The 11,587-nt window shown below is 37.2% G+C and overlaps 1 protein-coding gene across 2 annotated transcripts in view; it reads right to left on the reverse strand.

The window, feature by feature from the left end:
* Window positions 1-1,216, reverse strand: part of LOC107714559 (coxsackievirus and adenovirus receptor homolog) — a 14,518-nt gene extending 13,302 nt beyond the window's left edge. The window contains exon 1 of one of the 2 annotated variants that reach the window (XM_016520430.1): window positions 1,200-1,216. The gene's annotated coding sequence lies outside the window, so the exon portion shown is untranslated. Of the gene's footprint in view, window positions 1-1,095; window positions 1,169-1,199 lie in introns of those variants that run through there. The other variant, XM_016520429.1, reaches the window with a different exon arrangement.
* Window positions 1,217-11,587: the final 10,371 nt, after the last annotated feature.

An 11,587-nucleotide genomic window follows, 5' to 3' on the forward strand; every position in this document is an offset into this window, starting at 1 on the left:
CACACACACAACTAATTCTTTTTTTACATACATTTACACATTTCAAAATTCATTAAAAAACTATTTAAAAGAGGAAAATGTCCACTATCAATTGACAAGTGTGCTTGGATATTTTTGACCTGATGGGCAAATCCAAATCCTAACATCCCAAACACTGCCTGACTGATATTTCTGCCTATTACTATTTGCATGCATGTACAATATGCAAATCACTTAAGAGAGTGGCAGTTCATATAGTATATGACTCAAACATTATAATGTTTTAAACATGAGGTAGAGTTATTAAAAGAAAGGACTTTTTACAGTCTCAAACCACCGAAACTGTGATTCTTATCTTTGTGTCTATAAATCGTTTAAGGAAGAAATCGTGTGCCAGTGTAGCTGCCAATAAAATGCACAATAATTAAACCTAGAGGAAGAGAGTCCCCTGAAAACTGAATAAGGTTTAAACATATACTGTACACACACTGGTTTACTATCCTTGTGGGGACTCTCCATAGGCGTAATGGTTTATATACTGTACGAACCGTATATTCTATCGCCCTACACCAACCCTACCCCTCACAGAAAACCTGCATTTTTACATTCTCAAAAAACTCATTCTGTATGATTTATAAGCTTGTTTCCCCATGGGGACCTCAATTTAGGTCCCCACGATGACACGAGTCCCCATGAGTTGGTGTGTATTCAGGTTTAAGTCTCCACCGGGATAGAAAAATATGTACACACACACACACACACGTCTGGTTTGCTATCCTTGTGGGGACTCTCCATAGGCGTAATGGTTTTTCTACTGTACAGACTGTATATTCTAGTCTTTTTATATGCTTTTAATTCAATAAGCCTTCTTTGAGCACTTGCTTACTGATGGTCTACAGTAATCATTTTAGTCTCATAAGAAATTAAATAAGCCAGAAACACTAATTAATGGAGGTCAGAGCAGTCAAGGATTTCATTTCTGTTAGCTTTTATAAAGAGCAAAGTCCAAACTGCAGTCCTTCCTAACACAACCAACTTCAAAGCTTCACTTCTTTTGTTAACATTCAGCTGACGTAAACTCAAAAAAAGGGATTTCTGTGAAACAATAAAAATTACCTCTTAACAGAACAACGAAATTCAGAGTAGTCCAACAAACACAGCGGTGCTGTCAGGTGTTTTCTTTGCTAGTTCCTCTATTCAACTCTTACCTGAACTCTTACCTGAAGCAGGTAAACAGGTGTTTCCTCTAAGGCTCCACCCCCTCACAGCATTCCACCAATCACAGCTTCAGAATCACAACCTCAGTGTAACTTGCTGCTGACCAGCCCATTTACACCTGACATGTTTGATTTGTGATTCATTGCCTCTGTGTAGGAGCTTTCGTTCCAGTGAGTGATTCCATTTGGATTATCTAATGTGAAATGTGTTCAAAGAATCACAGTAAGTAAATGGATTAAATCAGCCATTTTGGATCAAACCATGTGACTGATTCAAACGCAGTACATTCACATTAAAGCAGTGCTTTACATAAAAACAATGGTAAATACAAATAATACAATATAACTCAATATACAGTCATCCGTAGGATATCATAAACATTGAAATTTAAAAGGGCAGATTCTCATATTTTTCCTGCTGGTTTTAAAACTGAAGGCCTTTCATCCAATCACACATGGCATTTTTGGTGCAAATACACCTGCCATTTGATAATATGACTAATACTAATTCAGTATTAGTGCTTGTACTGTGTGTTTGGTTGATAAATCATACTCTTTATGGATTTACAAAACTGTGGTTATTCTTAGTCTGTGCCATGTGAGTCTTTTTGCATTTTGTTTGGTCAATTCAGGGTAATTTTAATACACTTCATGTTATATTTTTAAGTATAATTTTTTTTACTTCCAAAATGCAAAATGCAAAACCAATTGAGAACCACTGCGCTGAAGTGTGCTTTATGTCGCATATGTTGCACATTGCATGATTGCTTGAGCTTTGCTTTGTTTTTGTGATTATTTTTTATTAGTTTTACTCGCATTTATTTTTATATTAAGCCCAATAGGCCAATATGTGTATGTTTAATTTGGAAATGAACAGGTGCATGTTTAGGCTGCTGTAAAAATGTAAACACTGCAGTGTTATTTCACAGGGGAATCAGACACTAATTATAACATGTACAATACTTGATTCTCCTTGCAGTCACTGTAGGCTATGGATGTGTGTACACAGACTCAGATGAAGTCTTCTGTCACTCAAGAGCTCTTTTGATCATCGACGCCTCCTTAAACTCCCACAGCTACACACAGAGCCGTGGATATGCTGATTTGATCACCCTGGCAACATCACGAGCCACTGAGGGCAAAAACACCAGGTTAGTGTAAATGTGTGCACAATTCAGAGTTTAGGAATCGGGTTTCATATTACATTTGTTATTAAAATTAATGTAATTAAAATTAACATGTATATTAACTAATCTTAATTAATATATATATTTATTAATATTAAAATGTTATTGTTATAGTTATTAATAATTGTATTAATGTGTATTGTTTTATTATTATTCAATATTTAACCTACACTGTAAAAAAATGATATGATCAGTAAGACATGGCAACTAATGTTTGTACATTATCACTGTGAAAAAAAAATCTGTGACATTAACGGTAAAATACCGGCAGCTGTGGTTGCCAGAACTTCACCGTTAAAAATATGGTAGCAACATTTTAAGTTTTACAGACTTAACTTAAATTCACAATTAAAAAAAAAAACGCATTTCATTAACTGATGTAATGTTAATAAACCAGCATATTGAAGTACTAATATCTGTTTTGAACCATTGTAATACTGATAACCACCAAAAACAGGTAGTGATGAGAAAGAGAAGAAACACAGTTATTTCAATGAAAAAATATAAAATATGAAGTGTCATGCAGGGAATTCTGGTTTCTGGTGTCAATTTACGGTTTTTCACTGTAAATTATACAATGAGTTTTTCTTTTTCACTTCCAAAAACGGTAATTTTAATAGTATTTTAACTGTAAAATTACATTAAATGTAATTACAGTTATTCACCGTATATAGTATGGGAAGTTACTGATAACCAAATAACAGGTTTTTACTGTAGCATTTTTACAGTCTTTTACTGTTAAAATCACAATCATTTTTTATAAATTGAGCAATTTCAACTTTTTTTTTTTTTGTTATATGAAACTTTTTTTTTTTTTAATTGGTTTAATAAATTGGCTGAAGATCTCAATGGTGTACATGACCAAAGTTCTGTATTTGAGGTTCAGTCTGATTCATTACACAAAATAATTGTTCTTCTCGTAATACTTTCATGGCAAACTAGGAGATTTTTTTCCCCTCAGGCTTTGCTTCAAGGCCGACAGCCGCTACACAGCTAATCGATGATACAGTGGCCGCTGATAATTGGTGCCGATTAGAAAATAAAGACAATTCGATGTAGTTTTCCCTGAAGACCTTGAGATATGAGCTTTAAGAATTCTTATCTCTCCTTTTCAAGTACAAATAAAGCATCTTCTTGTGGTTTTCAATGAAGCAGTTCATCCAGTGAGCTCAGTGGGAAAACATTGACACAAGATGAAAAGACGTCAGAGAACGTGACCATACTTTACAGTACAGTCTTGTATATGGTGTGAGGCTTTGAAAATAACTCTGCTTTTTGTTTTGCAGATGACTATATGACTCAATATAACATCTGACCTTAAAGAACCACCATAGTTCAAGCAGTCAGCTTTAAAACAGTACAGTATTTTCAATCATCTTTATTTTATGGACCATGGTGGAAAAACATTTTATATCTCAGAATGATCTAATATACTCTAATATTTAATTTCTTTAATGGAAAACACATGGGTCATGACAGTTGTTTTCTCGAGTCACGTTCAGTGAGGGTCTGGCAAGCATTTCGTTTTGATTTATAATGTAATATGTTGCAGTTACCAGCTCAAACATTTTATTTACACATCAAAGACAGGTTTAAGTTGATAAGTGTTCATTTTGGGCCCTGCTGACCCCTACTGGTGTGGATGCAATGACACACAAAAGTGTTTTTGGTTAGCCGTGCATTCACAGGCATATTTGACTCCTGTAATTTTAATGTGTTAAGCTGAAAGTGTCTGTATTATTGTTACGTATCCGGTCCATGAACTTCCGTCTGCTAGCCATCAGAGGTCACCCTTTCCATTTTTATTGACTCTCGCACTACACACTGTTGCATATCACCCCGGACTACATATCCCATCATTCATTGCACTGATTGCACACAGCACTGATTGCACACAGTATTGTAGAAACTTAATTTGCTGTAAAGTTGCTTTGCAATGATTTGTATCGTGAAAAGCGCTGTACAAATAAACTTGACTTGACTTGACCTGACATGGATCCACATGTCTCACGTCTTGTCAGCCCCGTAACAATTATGTACTCCCTGGCAAATGGGCAACGTTCTGGCGAGGTTCTCTGCAAACATTTCTGCAGTAACTTTAATTGAACCTTTGCTCTATTACTTATCTGATCTTTAGTAATGTTCTCCAAACATTAGCACAACATTTTTTTCTGAATTCCATTTTTTAAATGTTACTTCTCGTTTTAGAGAATTCAGAGAACATTCAAAAGAAACTTTCCACAATCTTTGCAAAATGATAAAATAGAATGTTCCCTTACAACATTCGCATAAAAACATTTTAAAACCTGGAACACGCAGGAAATAAGTTTGTATTCTTTATGTTGAGCCAAGAGGACAGTCTGTGACATTTAGATTCCCTGATTGGTCAAATGTCCTTTTGCTATGTGATTTCGCAGGAACATAAAGTTTTATCGCACCTTAAAACAGCTGTTTCTAGGCCGCTGATATGAGCCTTGATCATTTTAAACTCTGTTGTCAACAGCACTACTCATTTCTCTGGAAGCAAAACATGGATAAAATGACATGGTACACCTTTAAATTGGCTTCTGCCTCCCATCTGAGTGTGATTCAGTCAGCATGAAAGTGTTTTAACTTGAGTTATTAGGGTCACATAAGGTAAAACACATGGGGAAACGCTGCGCTTGTCGTCCCATGACTGCCCTCACTCAAATGTTAATGGAGTCTTTAGAAAGCGAGGCTGAGGCTTTGTTCCTCATTGTGCCATTGAATGCAAATGCTGGATTGGACTGCCTCCACCTGTTGGCTCCCCTGATTGATTTCACAGAGTGCTGCGCTTTTGTTTATTTGCACCTTTGGTACTGAAGCGGAGAAGGTTGCTCTGTGGTTTCCTTCTGAAATCCCCCAGCTGGTCAGAAAGCCGCTGTTTTGAGTAATGAAATCTTAAATTGGACTTTTAAAATGAGAAATGTGAAACAAACAGTTTGGCAAAAGCGCAGTCACCTTAATAGGCTTGCTTTGTCATTACAATCCACACGATTTGACCGTTAGAATGGAACTTATGCTTCGTTTGATGTGCCTTTTGCGCAGGGAGAAACTGTTCAGTTGCAGCTGCTCCATTTTTGTCTGCGGTGTGCGTTTCTTAAAGGGGTCCTATTATGCTCTTTTACAAAGTCTTGATTTTGTTTTGGGGGTGTACTAGAACAGGCTCTCATACTATATTTTACATTATTACAACACCTCTCTCCCCAGTCTGGCATGAACGGCTGGATAAGCAGAGTAATTTATCTTTGCCATCCGTAGATGGATGCAACGGCAGCTCGGCAGGATGCCTATTAGTAGGTTTGCTGTAGCGCTGCAGCACCAGCATCGGACCTGATCAAACCTTGATGTTCTTCTGCTGCAGAACAATGTATGGTGAGAGAGGGGCAGACAGGAAGAGGGGACATCAGCCGACAGGGCTAATTCTGTAGAATGGGAGATGACACGTAATTATGCGGCATCGATCGGCAGGGAATATGCTTCATCATGCTGTGACTGTACTTGGCCCATGGGGTCTCTGAAAGTCTGAGTCAGAATAGTCAAAAAACCTTAGGCGTTCATTAAAGCAAAGAAAGAAGTGACGCCTCACAGAACACACCTGGATTTGTGTGAATGCCGCAGTGTGGAGGGATGCATGCGTTGCACGAGTATACGTCTGATGTGATTATACGCTTTCGGCATGTCAAGATGTTCTTAACGCCAAGATAATGCAAGTGCCTGGATGTGCATGAGTCTTTTTTGCACTACTTTTCAAAACACTTGAGTCATTGAAATGTGGTTTCAATTAATAAATTAAGCTCATGAATTGAATCTGGCTCAGTTCACAAGACCTTGAATGTAGGCTGGGATTCCAATTAAGAGCTCAACTTGTTTAAAATCTTATCTTAATTTGGATTCATGGCTATTTTAGGCATTACTGTCCAGTTGTTCGTTATGGAGTCTCCTGCTGGCAGATGATGCAGATCTTGCGGTTTCGAGCTAGACAACTAATTAACTAGTATTAAGGTGCTTTCACACCTGGCCCGTTGTTTCAGAACCTGGCACGTTTCCCCCCTTAGCTCTGTTCGTTTGGGCATATGTGAACACCAAAAAATACCGCGCCAAAACAGTCGGTCCGAGATCGCCTGAACGAGGTGGTCTCGGCTCGATTGAACACGAACTCTGGAGCGGTTCCCGAACAATAAGCCTGCGAAGCTGTTATCGTTCCATCCTGACGAATGACAGCCATGACAGCGGTGGAATCCCGGAAAATAAACCATGGAACTTTGACCAATGAGACAACAGTTTACTCGCGCGTGACTTGTATTAACAAATTTGGTCCGTTTAGAAACTTTGCCTTGTGAAAGCGAACCGCACCAAGAATAAAAAGCAGCATTGTAATAATTTTAATCCCTGTTTCGGAACAAAGCAATCGATCTACAGGTGTGAAAGCACTCTTAAAGCCTATTATCTAAGGTGTTTATATAGTTTTCTGTAGTTTTGGTTCAGTTACACGGTCAAGGAAAAGATGAAAAGAGATCGTAACCAAAGCTGTGGTCTCTTCTTTTTTGCATTACCGTTCAAAACTCTTAAGTCATTGAAATGTGGTTCCAATTAAGTTAAGCTCATTAATTGAATCTGGCTCAATTCACAAGACCTTGAAAGTAAGATGGGATTACAATTAAGCACTGAACATTGTTTAAAATCTTCTCTTAATTTGGATTGATTTCTATTTTAGGCATTACTTTTAGCGGGAGTCTCCCGCTGGCAGATGTTGTAGATCTTGCGGTCTCTAACTAGTTAACTAACTAGTGTTAAAGTCTATTATCTGCCGTGTTTATGCATGCTGCTTGGCCAGTTTGAATACCTCTGGTTTGGTTTAGTCACACGGTCAAGGAAAGTTTCAAAGAAGATCGTAACCAAAGCTGTACAGTCTCTTTTTTTCTCAGGGGTTGTTTACTCGACACTGTTTTGACCAAAAACTGAAAACTTTTTATGCGTTTTGTCATGTATTTAATTTACATGACAACAGCATTTTGGGGGCATGAAAATGCAAACCTGAAAACGGGTTTCAAAGCGCAAGTTTTTGAAAACAATACTGTAATTTTATCCATGTAAACTACGAAAATGCGAATTTGTGAAAGCAGTGACGTCATGCGCATGTGTGCACAGTATGTGCACAGGTGCATAGTGTTTCTTTACAAAGTGACATCTCCAACTGCTGACCTGGCAAGAATAATACAGCCTTTTTAGTAATTTACAGGGATCGTTTTGACAACTCTGTGTGCAAAACTTTTAAAAAACGCAAAGGAAAAGTCATTCCATTTTTAGTACAATCAATGTTCTGTAAACGTACCCTCAGTTTGACACTTGCATTTGTCTCCTCTTTACCTGAGATGTCTTCCTGGGCAACTGTGTTAAAGATTCAAGCCTGTCTGTCCTGAGCCATGGGCTCTTTATTCCTTAAGCTGTGCTTTCTCTCTTTATTCCCTACCTCTCAGGTTCTGTCATTATGATGCTAATGTTTCTGACATCATTTTAGTATTCCCTTTAGACCTCCCTGTAAACATTTAAAAAGCAAATATGTTTGGCAACATACCAAAATAATATGAAAACCAAAATAATATGCATTTTTTTTGTGTGTGTGCATGAGCTCCTAACTGAACATACACTATTGTTCAAAAGTTTGGTTATGCTCACTGTGACTGCATTTATTTGATCAAAAATACAGTAAAAACAGTAATATTGTGAAATATTATTACAATTAAAAAAATGATTTTTTTTCTACTTAAATACTCTAAAATATAATTTATTCCTGTGATGCAAAGCTGAATTTTCAGCATCATTACTCCAGTCTTCAGTGTCACATGATCCTTTCGAAATCATTCTAATATGCTGATTTTCTGCTCAAGAAACATTTCTTGTTGTCATTGTCAAAAGAGTTTTGCTTAATATGTTTGTGAAAACCATTTTCCAGTATTCTTTGATGAATAGAAAGTTTAAAAAAACTTTTGGTAACATTATTAATGTCTCTACTGTCACTTTTGGTCAATTTATAGCATCTTTGCTGAAGAAAACCATAAAAAAAACTGAAACCAAATGGTTGAATGCTAGTGTGTGTCTGTTTAAATCTTTAGAGTTAAGAACAATTGATGAAAGTTGCATTCAAGTGAAAACAAGTTTTAAAATTTTTTATCTGACCGATCCATGCATGACTTCTGGTAATGAGAGGACACAAGCCAGGTGCAGAAATCATTAGTATAATGACTGTGACTTTTGACCAGCGTTCTCTTCCTAAACCTAGTGAGCTTCCTCCACAGGCAGCATTTTAAGACACCACAGACGCTCCTGCCAAAAGATAGCCAACTTAAAGGGATAGTTCACCCAAAAATGAAAATTATGTCATTAATTCTGCCCAGAAAGGTAGTAAGGACATCGTTAAAATAGTCCATGTGACATCAGTGGTTCAACTGTAATGTTATGAAGCTACGAGAATACTTCTTGTGTGCAAAGAAAACAAAAATAGTGACTTTATTCAACGATTTCTTCTCTTCCGGCTCAGTCTCCGACGCCATACACAAGAGTACTACGATGCATGCTTGTGCATTCCTCTGCTTGTAAACAAGGCGCAGCGCATGCGGGCTCTACGTCAGAAAGCTCGCTCCTGCGTCAGCAGCACCACATGCATGTGTCATGGTACTCTTTTGAATGGCAGCGGAGACTATTTTAACGATGTTCTTACTACCTTCCTAGGCCTGGGAACGTTTCAGTTGCGATGCTGTCTATGCAGGGTCATAAAGCTCTTGGATTTCATCAAAAATATCTTAATTTGTGATCTGAAGATGAACAAAGGTCTTACAGGTTTAGAACAACATGAGGGTGAATAATTAATGACAGAATTTCCATTTCTGGGTGAACTATCCCTTTAATTGTGCTCCCCCCTAAGATGCCTCGTTTTTGCCAAATTCTAAGGCAGCCGTTTTTATCGCTCCCAGAGTGTGCATTCCCAGAATGCATTGCAACAAGCACAACAAGCTTACTTGTATTAAAATCAGTAGTGCACTTCACCCAAAGAGAATAATTTTATGATTCATAGAGTTGGTGCCTATGTAGAGTGTTCAAATCAGCCACAAGGTCTATTTCAGTTAGGATGCTGCCCTAAAAGGCAGCTGTCTATGTAGGCAGCTCACTATTATTTGAGTTCTACAGTTGATAACCTGCAGTCTAAAATCTTGAAATGGGAGCTGTGTTGCACCTGAACAATTTTCAGAGTTATTGAACACTGATTAGGGTCTGATGGCATCTGTGTAGACTCTGATAAATGCAACGGGTTTGATGCTTGGGTTGAAATTTCATCATTTCAGCCTGAGGTTTTTGCCTTTATTTCCAGACTGAACTATCTAAGGTGCATCAAAGATTTTAGGAAAATATTGTACTTTGAACTATCTTTTATGTCTTTGCTCATAAGGGAAACTTCCTCTGTGACTTTAATTCAACGTTCTCTGTTTACTCTACTACTAGATCTGCTTGAAGACGCTGGTCTCTGTGAAAGTCAGTGCTGGTGCCCTTCATCGTATGGTAATTGTCCTCACTTGTAAAAAGGAGGGAAAGCGGCCAAACAGGACTAGATTTGATCTGTGGCCAGGGCTCTAATGATAACCCCATCTTTCTTAGTTGATTTGGCAAAAAGGGCCTCACTAATGACACCAGAGGGGGTGACAAACAACAGAACACGGGTGAAAATAAATAAATGTCCGTTTCAAATTGGCAGGGAGGTTCATAATGTCTGAAGGCACACCAGGAGAGGAAGTTGAGGTTTGATTGGAGCTGGAAACGGGGAATACAGGTCCATATTTTTCTTGTGAGGGAAGGATGTTGCCTCAATGAGCTGATGAAGATGAAGATACACCTGAGAAGCGTTCAGTCTTTAAATTACTTTTATGTCACTGTGTATACTAATATACTACAGTAGTCAACATTTGAAGTGGATCAAAACCTTTCATCAAAGTTGTCCTAAAACCAAAGCAATACCCGTTCTTGTCTTAGGACAACTTTGATGAACTTTTTTGATCTACTTCAAATGTTGACTACTGTATATATGTTCACCTATTGTACATTGAGAATTCAGATTGGGCCCATAATATAATATAATATAATATAATATATAATAAATATAATATAATATAATATAATATATAATATTGGGCAGAATCTTAATATCAGTATCTTGGACTTTTTTAATAGTGAATAAATCATTCTGAAACATTTTAGACTAGATAAAAATCATCATTTTAGCTCTTATTTTCCTTCTTTATTTTCCTACGTGTAGTTTTATGAGAAAAAGGTCTTTCTAAAAGGTAACATTTTCTAAAACCTTTAACAAAAGATCAGATACATCTCTTAGACCTGAATAATAACTGACAGGTGCAAAAGACAAAGTGATGTATCAAAAATAGAGAATAACATGCACAATTTAAACACTTAAAAAGATCTTGACATTTTGCATGACACTTCCTATACTTAAGTGCAAATTAAAATTAATCAGATTACACGTTGTCAGAGTCATCTTGAATGGTGATGGCATTATAATTTGTAGCCGCAAATGCCATTTTCTCTTGGATGCAATTCACAGAATTAGAATAGCACTAGAACATAAGCAGACATAAGACTCTCCAGAAGTAATTCAGTAGTCTTATCCTGCATTTGAAGAGGGTTCGTTGTCAAAATGGCCACTTGTGTTTGGCTCCTCTGGTTCTCCTGTGAACTGTTTTAATCCCCACAGTGCCGTTCGGCCAGCGTACACTTATCATATTTGTCCAGCACAGGTGCCTGTTTCATAAAGCTGATTTACTGGCTCTGGACCAGCTCTGAGGAATTGAGCTCTGCTGAAAAGTGGCTCTAACAGTCTACAGCTGTTTTGGATTACACTCGCTTAATGTTGCTTTGGCCTCTGTTTAACCTTTTGATATTGGTGGTTATAATTGGGGATATCAATTTATCAATATTTAATGCAGAGTGTCTGACAGAAATTCTTTGTGTCTGTGTTTGATTAAAGGGGTCATATGATGCTGCTAAAAAGAACATTATTTTGTGTATTTGGTGTAATGAAATGTGTTTAAGGTTAAAAAAACATTATTTTCCACATACTGTACATTATTGTTTCTCCTCTATGCCCCGCCTTTCTGAAACGCGTCGATTTTTTTG

This window comes from Sinocyclocheilus rhinocerous, unplaced genomic scaffold, assembly GCF_001515625.1.
Source record: "Sinocyclocheilus rhinocerous isolate Xijiao unplaced genomic scaffold, SAMN03320098_v1.1 scaffold990, whole genome shotgun sequence".
In the NCBI taxonomy this organism is placed as follows: Eukaryota; Metazoa; Chordata; class Actinopteri; order Cypriniformes; family Cyprinidae; genus Sinocyclocheilus; species Sinocyclocheilus rhinocerous.